General features: G+C 39.6%; 1 protein-coding gene and 1 pseudogene across 6 annotated transcripts in view; both read left to right on the top strand.

Moving 5' to 3' along the window:
* Positions 1 to 15,547, top strand: part of ERC1 (ELKS/RAB6-interacting/CAST family member 1) — a 539,472-nt gene that overhangs the window by 301,868 nt on the left and 222,057 nt on the right. The gene's annotated exons all lie outside the window — the stretch shown is intronic.
* The window catches only part of LOC133762562 (recombining binding protein suppressor of hairless-like), a 70,022-nt pseudogene continuing 64,476 nt past the window's right edge, over positions 10,002 to 15,547 (top strand).

Raw genomic sequence — 15,547 nt, 5'->3', positions numbered from 1 at the left:
TACTTATAGCAGAATCCAACAGACTAATCATTGCAATTAAAGAACAGAGATTATTAGAATGGATTTTTTAAAAGAAGCAAAGACCTACTATATGCCGTCTACAGAGGTGTACATGCTAATAAACGTAGACTAAAATGAGCAGAAAACAGTAGACTTTAGAAACAGTAATTGTTCAGAATCCCGATGTGACTCCTTAATACCAGACAAAGACTTCCAGGCAAAGGGTATTCCCAGACATTAACAAAGGATCTCCTAAGATAAAGGGGACAGTTCATCAGAAAGACATACCAGGGGCCAGCGCTGTGGCGTAGCAGGTAAAGCCGCCGCCTGCAGTGCCGGCATCCCATATGGGCGCTGGTTCAAGATCCAGCTACTCCACTTCTCATCCAGCTCTCTGCTATGGCCCAGGAAAGCAGTAGACGTTGACCCAAGTCCTTGGGCCCCTGCACCCTCGTGGGAGATCTGGAAGAGGCTCCTGGCTCCTGGCTTCGGATTGGCGCAACCCCAGCCTTTGCAGCCAATTGGGGAGTGAACCAGCAGATAGATGGAAGACCTCTCTGCCTCTCCTCTCTCTGTGTAACTCTGACTTTCAAATAAATAAATAAATCTTTTAAAAAAGAAAAAGGAAAGACATACCAGTTCTTTATATGTATGTACTTAATAACATGACTTCAAAATTTATGAAGAGGAAACTGACATGAACTAAGGGGGAGACAGACAAATCTGTACTCATTGATCATCAATGAAGAATTTAACTTTATTTCTCAGAAATTGATAGAATTAGTAAACAAAAAAAATCAGTAAACATATAGCAAATATGAGAACTATCAACTTGACAAATTTAATACTTAAAAAACATTATCTCCAACAACTGAAGAATACTGTCTCAAGAGCTCTGGTATGTTCACCAGTAAATGCTGGGCCACAAAAGCAAACCTCAGTCGATTTCAGAAGACTGCAGTATGTCAGAGTTCTCTAACCACAGTGGAATTAAGTTAGAAGTCAAAAAACAGATATTTAGTAAATCCCTCAAATGTTTGGAAATAACGTAATTCTAAGTACCATGGCTCAGAGAAGTCATAAGGAATATGAAAAATTATTTTGAACTGGTTGAAAACAAAAATTCACATGTAAAATTTTGTGTTTCACTCTCAAATAATGCTTAGAGTGTCTTGCTCTGTACATCCTCTTATTGGAAAAGGATAAAAGTTTAAAGTCAGTGGTCTGGATTTCTTTCTTTCTTTTTTTTTTTTTTTTTTTGACAGATAGACAGTGAGAGAGAGACAGAGAGAAAGGTCTTCCTTCCATTGGTTCACCCCCTAAATGGCCGCTTCGGCCAGAGCTGTACCGATCCAAAGCCAGGAGCCAGGTGCTTCTCCTGGTCTCCCATGCGGGTGTAGGGCCCAAGCACCTGGGCCATCCTTCACTGCCCTCCTGGGCCACAGCATAGAGCTGGACTGGAAGAGGAGCAGCCGGGACTAGAACCCAGCGCCTATATGGGATGCCTTTACCACAGGCAGAGGATTAACCAAGTGAGCCACGGCTCCAGCCCCAGTGGTCTGGATTTCTACACTAAGAAATTAGAAAATGAAGCACAGTAAATACAAAGAAGTAATAAGCATGACAGAAATCAGGAAATAAAAAAAAACAGATAATACAGAAAATTCACAAAATCAGGACTGGTGCTGTGGCATGGCAGGTAAAAACCACTGCCTGCAGTGCCGTCATCCCATATGGGTGCTGGTTTAGGTCCTGCTGCTCCACCTCTGGTCCAGCTCCCTGCTGTTGCTCCTGGGAAAGCAACGGAAGATGGCCCAAGTGCTTGGGCCCCTGTACCCATGTAGGAAACCCAGAAGAAAGTCCTGGCTCCTGGCTTCAGTCTGGCCCAGTCCTGGCCGTTTGGGCCATTTGTGGAGTGAACCAACAGATGGAACATTTCTTCTGTGTCTTTTCCTCTCTCTTTTTCTGATTCTGCCTTTCAAATAGATAAAATAATTTTTTATTAAAAAAAAGTAAATTCTCAAAATCAACCAAAGTTCTTTATCATCCTAACTTAGATATTGTACATTTTTCTCAAGATAGTTCTTACATAGTTTCCTTAGATTTATTCCTTTCACCTCATTTGCTGCTGTCATGAATGACATTTTTTCTGTTAAATTCTCTTAAGTTTTTTTGATATATAGAAGAAGGGCTTTTTTAAAAAAGAGTTTTTATCTTATTTATTTGAAAGACAGAGTTACAGAGAGAGGCAGAGATAGAGAGAGAGGTTCTCCATCCTCTGGTTCACTCCCAAATGGCTGCAACGGCCAGAGCTGAGCTGATGCAAAGCCAGGAGCCAGGAGCTTCCTCTGGGTCTCCCACATGGGTGCAGGGGCCCAAGCACCTGGGCCATCCTCCACTGCTTTCCCAGGCCATAACAGAGAGCTGGATTGGAAGAGGAGCAGCCAGGACCAGAACCGGTGCCCACATGGGATGCTAGTGCTTCAGGCCATGGCCTCAACCTGCTGTGCCACAGTGCCAATCCCAAGGAGGACTATTTTTAAAATTTTTCTATTGATATTCTATTGCACCTTTACTAATTTTATTAGTAGCACAAACTACATTTAATATAACTCCAGATTTTCAGTGGCTTACTACAGTAGCATTTTATTTCTCACTTGCTCAATGATACTATTTCTGATGAGTGAGTGCATTTTAATTGGTTCTAAATTATGCCCTTTTCTCATAACTACATGTTGAAACTCTCTTTGTTCAGTGTTGCAGGTTTTTCTACTTTATATTTTTTAAGAAGCTATATTTTTTACTCTATTTTGTGTTCGTTTTACTTATGTTGTTAATTGACTCCCTATTTACATTCATCAATCCAATTTTTTCCAACTTGCCTGAAATGAATATTTTTAGTCATGGTAAAAAGATGCAAATTTTTCTCTAGGAATCTCATTAGCTATATACAAGGTTTGATATAGGGGGTTTTCTTTTTTGTTTGTTTTGTTGGTTTTTTAACAGCAATCTGTTTTTGTTTTTATTTTTAAAATTTATTTATTTGAAAGAGTTATAGAGAGAGGTAGAGACACAGAGAGGTCTTCCCGTCCCCTCGTTCACTCCCCAAATGGCCATAATGGCGGAGCTGAGCCTATCCAAAGCCAGGAACCAGGAGCTTCTTCCGGGTCTCCCACGTGAGTGCAGTCCATCTTTTGCTGCTTTCCTAGGCAAATTATCAGGGAGCTGGATCGGAAGTAGAATAGCTGGGACTTAAACTGGCGCCCATTTGGGATGGTGGTGCTGCAGGTCAGGGCTTTAACCCCCTGCGTGATAGCACCAGCCCCCTGGAGTTTTCTTGATATTATAAAAATATTTTGGTTTCCTGAGCCTTTCTTTTTTAAAGTATGTGTTATTTGGATGTGGTGGGATGGGGAGATGTATTTAGTGTTGATTTCTCTATGTTACTACTTTCTGATGAGAAAACGTAGTGTATCAGAGGAAAGCACGAGAGGCATAAATGAAACTACAGAAGAGATTTTAAAAACTATCCACTGATCAGGTGTGGGACATTAAGCTGTGGGATTATTTTATACTCATGTGGTGTTTCTCAAATCTCTTTCTTAAAAAGAAAAAAATCTGAAGAAGTCCTCCTCTCCTGCCTCCTCCAGCATCTTCTACTCCGTGTCTTTTTGTCAGCATGAGTCGCATGCCAAGTTATTGGGAAGCAAAAGTGGGATTTTTGGTTTAGATTCATTAATACCTTCCTCTGAGGTCTTTTTGTTTTTTAAAGATTTTATTTATTTATTTGAAAGGTGGAGTTAGAGACAGTGAGAGGGAGAGACAGAGAAAGGTCTTCCTTCCATTGGTTCACCCCCCAAATGGCCGCAACGGCCGGTGCTGTACCAATCCGAAGTCAGGAGCCAGGTGCTTCTTCTTGGTCTCCCATGCGGGTGCAGGGGCCCAAGGACTTGGGCTGTCTTCTACTGCTATCCCAGGCCATAGCAGAGAGCTGGACTGGAAGAGAAGCAACCAGGACTATAACCGGCACCCCTATGGGATGCCACAGCACCAGCCCCACTCTGAGGTCTTGTGTCTTTGAGTCACACTGTGGAAGCAGTAGATATGTGAAAAAAAATTGAAAGTGGGAAGTGGGACTGTGGCTGTTGGTTAGGTGGCCAATAGAGTCTTCCATAATCGCCTTGTAATTGCAGTCTTTCTGTATACTTTAGGCATCATAAATTTATTGGAAAGGAGAAAGAAGATAGTGATTAATCTGTAGAGTTTGATGCATGGCATTTTATTAGGGAAAGTTTGTTATACTTATTTAAAGACACTTTTACATCGTTCTGTTATTTCTTGTTTTCACAATATGAAGTCTCTTAATTTTCCCTGCTGAGGATTTGTCTTCACATATGGTTAGTAACCTCTGATTATGAGCTCATTTTCTGTGGTGCTGCTTTCCTTGGGAGACCCATTTCCTCAGGGCAGCTTTCGAACTTGTCTCTGTGGGGACCCAATACGTTCACTGGCTTTGGAACAGTTTTGTTTTTAATCTGAGTGTGTGTGGCGGGGGGGGGGGTGGATTTTGTGCAACTCTTGTGTACCAGTGATTTCTCAGGAGTGACTCTTTTCACATCTCTAGTCCTAGAGTCTGTGCTGTTTCCTTGGTTTGATGGACAGCACCCCTCTCTCTCTCTTAACTTTCTCTTTCTCCCTTCTGTTCCTTCCATCTTTTTCCCTCCTCCCTTTCTCTCTCTCTCTCTCTCTTTTTCTTTTTTCTATTTCTTTCTTGATTTATTTATTTACTTAAAAGTCAGAGTTACATAGAGAGAGGGAAAGGCAGAGAAGAGAAGCCTTCATCTGCTGGTTCACTCCTAGAGTGGCCACAACAGCCAGGGCCAAGCCAAGGCAAATCCCGGGTCCAGGAGCTTCATCCCAGTCTCCCACGTGGGTATCAGGGCCCCAAGAAGAGCAGAGCCATCTTCTGCTGCTTTCACCAGGCCATTAGCAGAGAGCTGAATTGGTAGTGGAGCAGCAGGGATGCAAACTGGTGCCTATATGGGATGCGGGCATCGCAGGCAGTGGTTTGCCCAGCTGTACCACAGCACCAGCCCTTAGGAAGCATTTTTCTGAAATTTTCTGTTTTTACATATGGAGCCAACCGTTGTGACTTACTTTAATTTTAGTTCTTTGTCCCATTGCGTCTGAATTCCAGAATCTCATCTCTGGTTAAGGCTCATTACCCAGCTTTTATCCTCCGTGAGTTATTTCTACTTAAACTCTCACCCATGCTCTGACTTTGAATTCTTCATTATTAGTACTTCTGGTTTATGCCTGATGCCTTTGAGGGGGCTTCAAAAAGTTGAGGGAAAATTCACATTATCTTTTTTTTATTTATTTATTTTTTAAATTTTATTTTATTTATTTATTTTTTATTTTATTTTTGACAGGCAGAGTAGACAGTGAGAGAGAGACAGAGAGAAAGGTCTTCCTTTTGCCGTTGGTTCACCCTCCAATGGCCGCCGCGGTTGGCGCGCTGCGGCCGGCGCACCGCGCTGATCCGATGGCAGGAGCCAGGTGCCTATCCTGGTCTCCCATGGGGTGCAGGGCCCAAGGACCTGGGCCATCCTCCACTGCACTCCCTGGCCACAGCAGAGAGCTGGCCTGGAAGAGGGGCAACCGGGACAGGATCGGTGCCCCAACCAGGACTAGAACCCGGTGGGCTGGCGCCGCAAGGTGGAGGATTAGCCTAGTGAGCCGCGGCGCCGGCCCACATTATCTTTTTTAAACAATGTTTATTTTCATCTACTTGAAAGGCAGACTTACAGAAAGAGAGAATTCTTCCTTCTGCTGGCTTAATTCCTAAATGCACCAATAGCCAGGACTGAGCCAGCCAAAACCTGGAGCCCAGAACTCAGTCCAGGTCTCCCATGTGGGTGGCATGATGCCAAGCACTTGAGCCATCATATTTTCCCTCCAGGATGCATTAGCAGGAAGCTGGATTGGAAGCAGAGCAGCCAGGAGAGGAACCAATACACTGATGAGGGATGGAGGTGTCCTGAGTGGTAGTTTGTACCACAACACCTGCCCCTTGCATTATCTTTTAATTTCATTTTTCCACAAACTTTTTGAGGCCCTGTCATAATTTTGAGTTTAGAGCAAGAGGGGAGGACCCTTTTTTGTTGAGTTCTCAATAGTTATTAGAAGTGTAAGTTGTAATTTAAATTTATTGTCAATCTCCTAAGTTTTTTGCTCTTTTTTTCTCTCCTAATTTTTATCAGCCATTGTTTTTATATATTTTTTTTTCTTCCTGAAGTCTTCAAAATCCATGACAAGGATTTTGAATGCTACTTTTTAGACAGAGTATTTTTTGCAAAAAATACTCATTGCTTATGTGGTAGAGTAAATTAGAATTCTGTTGAACCACAATTTTTTTGGAAAAGGCAACAGAAAACCATGTTGAAAGATTTTCTTACTGCTCATCTCTATTCCTGAAATGTCACTTTGTTCTCCAAGTTTCTGTAGGAGTTAGTTCTGCTTAAAACCTTTGCCTTTACCCAAACTTTATGTGTATCTTATGGAATAGTTTATTTTTCCAATATACTTGGGAGAGGGAAAAGAAAATCTTTCTGTTCTCAGCCTGCTCATGATAGTGAGCTCCCGTTGCTTTGGCTCAGAGCTCCATTCTACCTCGTGATAAACGCCTTTGTATCTCATTATATCTTAGACTTTGTAAACTCTAGGAGCAGACTTACAGAGAGAGCACACTGTACTATTTAAATGAGCCATGACAGCCCAGGAGTGGAGCTCACTGCTGGGAAGAAGACCAGGTGGTATTAAAGGGGCCTGTTCTGTGTGCTAATGGCTCAACCCGTTAATATTGAAGTAGAAACTGGATGAGTAAACCTCTTTCAGTCACTGATTTTCCAAAAAAGATAAAAGAGGCACGCTGTACCTGTGAATTTCCAAATCTCTCCATTTAAAATTGTTCTAGAGGACATTTCTTTTTATTTCTGGGTCTGATTTTGTATTTATTTTATCTTTATTTTTTTGGTAAATAGCTAAACCCTTCGTACTTCAATTGTAAGATACCAGCAGATGGATTAAGTGTTGCTAGAAATGTTAGGAACTATTAGGTATTTGTTTTGGCCTAGGGGTCATGACACTTGCTAGAAATGACACCCTCTTGTCATAAGATAATATGGTGCAAAACTGTCAGTAAATTCCAGATACTGAAGGAAGGTCTAGTCAGAATGTTTCTTGACCAAGACATATATCCATGCTCCACTTAGGTCTTTGCTAACTAAGAGTATGTTAATTACTCATGTTATTATTATTCCAATTATGTATATAAATATATAATTATATCTAAACAATTACTCAATATGCATAAACTTTCATATACATACCACATGCAAACAACAGAAATGTTTGGCATGGTTGTAGTTGAGAAGTTTTGTATGAGATGCTGTGGTCAAATTCCCACCATTCTAGGCAGCAGTGCTGCTGGGCTTCAGAGCTAGAGCAGCCATAGAGACTGTTGATAGCAAGCCGGTGCCCAGTGCTCACAAGGTACCATCTTTGTATCACTAAGAAGATGACATTTTAACAAATAAGATTTGGTGTCAGGTTCTGCTGTTTTCTTGAAAGAAAAATCATTTTTCACCCTGAAGATAGCTAATCAAATCACTAGACTTTGGACCAATACAGAAAGGAATTGTAAAGTTTAATAAATGTTCCCTAAAATAAGTTTTTTGTGATTCCATCCTGGGGTGAGTCAGCATGTACCTTCATTCATTCCAACTTTGTGGTATTGTATAGAATACTTGGCGTCCTCTCATCATGGCAGGTAAAGTCTTTGCTGTTTAGAAGTTGAGATTATAGATGGTGGGTTTTCAGTGAAATCTCTGTACAGATAGCTCTGGAATGCCACTGGTCTGAAGAAGTTTCTCTGTAGTAGCTGTTTTTTTTTTTTTTTTTTTCTTCTACTTTTAGCTTTGGGTATATCTCCGTTGCATCCTGCTGATAAATATATTTTTTGTTTTCACTTTTAAAGTATAAGAAGGTACCAAAGCTGTGTTTTCTTTTTATTTCTAACTAGTACCAGAGCATTCACTGTTTAAGTAAGCTGATGAGTGTTTTATTCTGCCCCAGATTTTTTCTTTAAAATTGGGCAATTTTTGCTTGGTTTTTAAGTCCGAGAATGTATGTCTCCATGGTATTCCTCCTCCATCTTAGCTTTTTAAAGCAGTATTATAGACTTTCAATTAGAAACTTCTGTGTATTTCATTGACTAGAGTTGAACTGAACTGTAGGATAATAAAAAGTACTAAATGAAAATATTATGGTATCTTGCGCTCTGTTGTACATGTAATGTACTGTGAATAGTAGTAGCTTTGATTCATTCTAAATCCCAGCTGAATGCTGACAATATGGTACAAAATACCAGAAAATAAATCCCAAAGTCATCTTTGTGTTTGGTCATTATGTATTTGTATGATCTTATTTCATTATCTAAAAAATAGTGTTGTTCTTAGGGTAGGGCAGTAAATTGCCTCTGATGGAACACAGGTGAGGAGAGTCAGTGGCTGCTGAATTCTGATATTTTTGTTGTTGAGATTCTGTTTCTTCCTTAGGAGTATTTTGCATGAATAATAGTGAGTACTTCATAAACAAATTTCCCTTGGATTTCAGTGTTGCAGATTAGCAGCAGATAAAGAACAAAAGAACAATTGAATTTCAGAATTCAGTTGTCTTAAAATGAAATTTTAGTGAAAAATTGAAGCGATTTATGCTGCTCAACATGCACAAAATGAAAAAACCAACTGGTCCTGCTAGTATTTCTCTCCTGAATTAGATCTACCCACTAGCGTGGCTGAATACTGCAGGCTTCTTACTACTTGTCTTAGAGAGCAAAACAGGATGGACCTTCTGCATAGGGAGCTGGATCTAAAGAGAGGAGATCAGAAGGGACTGAACTATGCACATTTATCTCTTCAAGACCTGCCAGTCAGATAACTCACAAGGAAGCGAGGCTGGAAACAGATAATAAAAACTTCACCCTAACAGAGGGAACATGTTATACGGATACAGGAGGTCCATAACCAAGTTCAAGTTTTGTAATACTCAGCAGTTAGGTAGCATGCCTGGTGGATCTCTGATTACAGGTGTGACCACATACCCCACAGGGAGTTTTTGCTCTGAAACTGGTACTGCTGACTGCCCTTTGATGCCTTGACTTTCCCTGTAGCCTTAAGCAACCAAAACCATTGCCACAGACAAAAGGAAATGTTTGCTCCTGACCTCCTAATCCACTGCTGGTGACAGTGACTCTGACAATTTATTTGTCTCTCAGAGAAGTAAAACAATTTTTCTATTTATAAACATTTAATATATTGACTTAGTTAATTCTTTACTCATTTGTAAGACAATTCCCTCTGTGAAATAACATTTATTTTTAGGCTTGAATCACCCACCATGTTTATGAGCTGGTTGATCTTTTCATATGAATTGAGTTTGTTTTTAAAAGTTTCACTTTGAAAGTCTCTTTCTGTTTCTGATATAGCCACTTTTATTTTCACATTTGTCATATGTTATCCCCAGATAAGTGTAACTTGTCTTCATAACTCTTCTCTCAATTCTAGGTTGTCTGACATCAAAATACGAACATGATTTCTCTCGATTATTACACTAGACAAGTGAATTTGGTGTCATTTAGGACTGTCTTGGAGCATTTTCAATGAAAATCTCATCAGCGCTCCTATTGCAATAGCCATTAGGGAGTGAACCAGCAGGTGGATCTTTCTGTCTCTCCCACCTCTCCTCTCTGTTACTCTGTCTTTCAAATAAATTAAATAAATCTCTTTTTGAGAAGTGTAATAAAATGTTAACAGAGTAAGGATTTTCTTACCTAACCAGAAGTATAGTTACGCAGTTAGTAACTATAGTGATTCCATGATACCAGGGGGTTTTAGATTCCACTATCTTTAGCATGTGGCTTTGCTTCTCATGCTTGCAGAATGGTTGTGCATAGAGACCTTGCATGCATCATCCAGACCAAAAAGAAAGACAAGAGGAGAAAGGTGTGTGCCAGCTGATCTAACTCTGTTGTCAAAGTAATTATCACATCAAAGACTCATCCACCAGATTTCCTCTTTTTCTCATGGGCTACCCTACTGCTACCCACTGCAGAGGAGCCTAGAAAATCCTGTGTTTTTTTAGGTGGGCAGTGACTATGCAGTTGAGGGTGGAATGGATATTGAACTGGCAACTAGGCGTGCCTGCCATGACTTTCCTGTTAGGAAACATAGTTCCATATTGCCTAGCTTATCAGACTCTACAAAAATTACAAGACCACAATCAGACCTTTAAAGGCACTCACCACAAAAAAGAGGCTAATTACCTCCCAGCTGTAAGTCAAGCATTATAAAAAATTGAGCAATATATATAAAGATTCAAAAATTCTGACTTTACCCATGACTTTTTAAAAAAAATTTTTTTAGGCCAGCACCACAGCTCACTTGGCTAATCCTCCACCACCAGTACCCCGGGTTCTAGTCCCGGTTGGGGTGCCAGATTCTGTCCCGGTTGCTCCTCTTCCAGTCCAGCTCTCTGCTGTGGCCAGGGAAGACAGTGGAGGATGGTTCAAGTGCCTGGGCCCTGCACTGGCATGGGAGACCAAGAGGAAGCACCTGGCTCTTGGCTTTGGATTAGCACAGCATGCTAGCCATAGCGGCCATTTGGGTGAACCAACGGAGAAGGAAGACCTTTCTCTTTGTCTCTCTCTCTTTCTCTCTGACTCTGCCTGTCAAAAAAAAATTTTTTTTAAGTTTTATCTTATTTATTTGAAAGGCAGAGCTACGGAGAGAGAGAGAGAAAGAGAGAGATTGTCCATCTGCTGGTTCATTCCTCAAATGGCCGCAGCAACCAGTGCTGGGCCAGGTAGGAGCCAGGAGCCAGAAGCTTCATCTGGGGCCCAAACACTTGAGCCATCTTCTGTTGCTCTTCCCAGACCATTAGTAGGAAGCTGGATCAGAAGTGGAGCAGCTGGCACTCAAACCAGTACCCATATTGGATGCCTGTGTCTCAGGCATTGGCTTAACCTGTTATGCCATAATGCTGGCCCCCTGCCGATGACTTAATTTCTTTTCAGAAGTACAAAATTCTGTTTAAAAAATCTTTTGTTGTTGTCTCCTTTTTTGTGATGGTGGTGGTGGTGATTGGCTGGAGGATATGCTGATTCTGCCTTAATGACCTGCTATCCTATTGCCTGTCTACATCAGCAGTACTTCCTAGAGAGCATATTAGAAAGATGGAAAGGACAGCCAGATTTTAATTCCAGGAGGTGATTTTCTCTGTAGAGATTGAAGATGTTGTTTAATCTCTGTAGGGCCTTTGTTTCTTACCTGTGAAATGAGAACATTGGCTCTGATTTTTAAAAAGTGGGCAAAGAATATAGGCAAGCAACTCAAAAATGTGCATGTAAATGGCCAATGAAACTAAAAGAATCTATGAACCCTCACTTATTACAAAAGAAAATTAAAGATATCTTTCAGAAATAACATAGTACCAGAGATAGAATACCGAGTACCATTAAGAAAATAGACGATTCAGCATTGTGGCATAGCAAGTAAAACTGCTGCCTATGTCAGCATCCCATATGGGTTCTGGTTCCCGTCCTGGCTATTCCACTTCTGATCCAGCTCCCTGCTAATCACCTGGGAAAAGCAATGAAGGATGGCCCAAGTGCTTGGGCCCTTGCTACCCACATGGAAGACCTGGATGAAGCTCCTGGCTTCTGACTGTGGTCTGGCCCAGTCCTGGGCATTGCAGCCATCTGTGGAATAAAGTAGCAGATGGAAGATTCATATTCTCTCTCTCTCTCTCTCTTTCTCTCTCTCTTTCTCTCTTTTTCTCTTTCTCTCTCTCTCTGTAATTCTGACTTTCAAAATAAGTAAATAAATCTTTAAATAAAAAGAACATAAAGAAACAAGTACTATCATGCACATGAGATAGTCTAACATGATAAAGCCTTCTGCAGGGCAGTTGGGTGTGTTTATCATTAGTTTTTAAAAATTACAAAATTTTCGACCTTGTAGTTCTACTTCAAGGAACTTTTCCTGCTGAAACATTAGAAAAGTGCACATTTATTGAGCTAGTAAATTGATCTTTAAACTCCAGCCAATTTTTTCTTTTCCTATAGTAATTAAACTGCATGCAGCTTTCTAAGAAATAAATTTACTGTCAAACCTTTAACTTTCTAAAGATATTCTAAACCATGAGCATTTAGTATGGTTTTTTTCCTACATTGTATGAGAATACTTCAGAAAGTTCATGGAAAATGGAATGAAAGAGAAATTTATTTTTGTGCAAAAATGTTTTGAGATCCATATACAGTTTTTTCATGCTAAGCATTTTCCCATTAACTTTTTGAAGACCCTTTTTGTGCATAGATTTCAAAATTTTTCAACAAAATTGTCCTTTCCTTTTATTTTTCATGAACTTTTTGAAGCATCCTCATATTAAAATAATGACAACCATTTTAAATTAAATACAGATATGTGACTTTAAGATTTATTTATTTGAAAGTTACAAAGGACAGAGAGAGAGAGAGAGATTCCATCCACTGGAGCCAGGAACCAGGAGCTTCCTCTGGGTCTCCCATGTGGGTACAGGGGCCCAAACACTTGGGCCATCTTCCACTGTTTTCCCAGGCACATTAGCAGGGACCTGGATCAGAAGGGAACAGCCAGGACTCAAACCCATGCTCAAATGGGATCCTGGTGTCACAGGTGGCGGCTTTACTTGCTACACCACAACCCTGACCCCAGTTATGTGACTTTTTAAAATAAAATTTGTTGTGGATGTTTTGTTCATTTGTTTATCTTTTGCTTTAGTTGGTCTCTTTTGGTCTTGTATGGTTTACCTATAGTGAAGCCTCAGTAAAGTGTTTCCACATGAAACTTGCTTGATGGCCTAGTGCCATAACAAACTTTTGCTTCTTTTCTTTCTTCACTGGGTTTTAGTTGTAAACACCATGCCTCCAAAGCTGTTCTACAATATTTTAAAACATGAAACTGTGCCACTTCCCAGACTTAATCCTTTCCTGGTGCTGTTCTGCCTATAAAATACTCAATTTATTTACATCGTAGACTTGGTTCATCAAAGAGAGAGAAGAGAGGCAAGAGATAGTGTGATTGAATTTGCAGGAAGACAGTAGAGTGAATCAAGCTCACTCTTACTACTCAGTACTTTACAAAGCTAACAGTCATGTCACCCCTAGAACTATGAATCCACGGTTTCAATGCGTTTTAAAGCTAATGGGCAGTTTTAGGCCAACTGAGCGCTATCTTTTGACCAACCTTCACTTAACCCTTTACCTACTTGCCAGATTAATTGAGACTTTGTTTTCTCTCTTTTAACGTACTGATTGATGCCTATACCATGCTGGAAAAGCTATTAGGTTACTCTTGAATACACCATGCATATCTCGTTAACTTGTTGAGTTGTGTTACTGCTAAAAGTTATGTTTGTTTCCAGACTTGTTTCAGTTATTCTTGACATTATAATTGTGTAACTACTATATGAAATCAGTGACGTAGGAATAAAATATTTTTGTAAAACTCCTACTCACTAGAAGATTGCTGTTGTTGAATTTGATCAAAGTAAGACAATTAATGAATTTTGAGGGAATTTTTATAAATATAAAAATGTTTTAGTCCAAAATTTCTTTCAAATGTCTTTACATATGAGCCTCACTTTACCAAAACCAGAACTGGAAATGATATGAAAAAGATAGTGCTCTCTGTCTGCAGTCTGCCTTTCAAATAAATAAATAAAATTTTAAAAGGGGCAGAACTTAAGTCATCAGATCATATGTTGAGATTTGAACCTCACCTATGTCAGAAAAATCAGCAAAGCAGTGTACACGTGTATGTGTAATTGCTTGGCTCTTTACATTGATGGACTCTTCAGTTAATGACCTAGCAGACTTGAATATCTTATAAAAAGTCTTCTGTAGTTTCTCATAAGTAATTAGTGGATTCTGGGAATTTGAAAAGGCAAAGTTTTTATATAGCCTATGTGTATTACAAATTATTTATAAAATGTTATAGAGCCTTAAATAAAATTTTAAAGTTATTTATACAAAAAAAGTTATAGAGACCTGATTCTCTAATATTATATAATCAAAAATTATAGCACCTTTTCCATGATGTGAGATGGGAGATCTTTAAGGTTTAACACAAACTGCAGTAAATTCATTGCTCTGGATTTTGGTTTAATTTCAAAGAAAAAAATCTATCCAAGAATATTGTAATTTGGGAGTTTTTTTAAAAAAATCAGATTTTTAAAGCTATTCAGAAAAACTAATTCTGAACCTTGAGAAATCAGGACAGCTGCATCGTGATACGACTTGTCTGGATTTGGTATTTTCTGAGATACCTGCCAATTGGAGTGAGAACCCTACTGGCATAACCAGAATAAACTTAATTATTGGCTTACCATATTTAAATCAAAATGAAAAGCTCATATAAAATTTTGTACCCATACCCTGAAAAAATGTGGAGCTGTTTTTGGACTAAAATTTCATAGCTTTTGTGGCTAATGAGGCATGAAATAAATTGGCAAGCTCAAACCACACAGAGCACAGTGGTACAGTGTGCATTTTCTAATTCCCAGCCCTTGGGATTCCAGCAAAGGTCACAAATTAAACAAAGTCAGGATTAATCAAAGCTACAATCAAATAAAACCCAATCATTAATCCTCTTCTGAGTTACAATGGAGTGATTGTGTAATTGTGTGAGAAGCGCTGGAGAGGTCTCTTTTGTAGAATATAGGAAAATCAACATTAAGGTGTCAAACAGAAAAATGAAACCCTGCAGGTGAAGCTGTCTCTGGAGCCAAAAGAAACTGGCAATTTATGCAGAGTTGCAAGTGAACCTTTGGAGTATTGAAAGGAGTGCTGGCACCGAGTTACAGAACATGCGGGTCTCCCAGCGGGGCCCTCCATAGAGAGTAGTTTATGGGCCACAGCAGGCCCTGTTTGCTGAGAAGCTCAGTGTTTGGGTGTAGCAGCTCCAAGCAACCGTCTCTGCAGGTTTACTGCCAGAAATGTACTGTGTAATTCTCAGTTCTTTGTCATTTTCAAAAAGAAGATCTAAAAAAGCACCTCCTCTGTGGGAGTAATTAAGTGTCCAAAATTGCCCTCAGTGAAGTTTGTGTGTGTGTGTGTGTGTGTAATGGGGAGAGGGTTAGCAAAAAACAGAAGAGAACTTTCAGCCCATATTTCTCCCTTGTTCCTGACTTCTCAACTGACTGATACTTGTATTACAATAGCTGTCTTCTTATTCCATTTTTTATATTCTGCAGTGATCATTTTCTTTATTTTTCATCCTAGTCTCAAGTCAGTGTCAGTTTTATTGCCTATTTTTAAAAGTCGACAATGATACTATCCAGTTATGCTAAGATCCTAACTTTAAGAATCACTTTGGATGTTTAATTCATCCCCTATTGTTTATGTTGCATATGGGAATATTTTTCGTTTGTGCTTTAAGGATATTATTTG

Source organism: Lepus europaeus, chromosome 6 (assembly GCF_033115175.1).
Source record: "Lepus europaeus isolate LE1 chromosome 6, mLepTim1.pri, whole genome shotgun sequence".
Lineage (NCBI taxonomy): Eukaryota > Metazoa > Chordata > Mammalia > Lagomorpha > Leporidae > Lepus > Lepus europaeus.
Note: the sequence above shows the minus strand (reverse complement) of the source record. Positions and strands in the feature narration are given on the sequence as shown.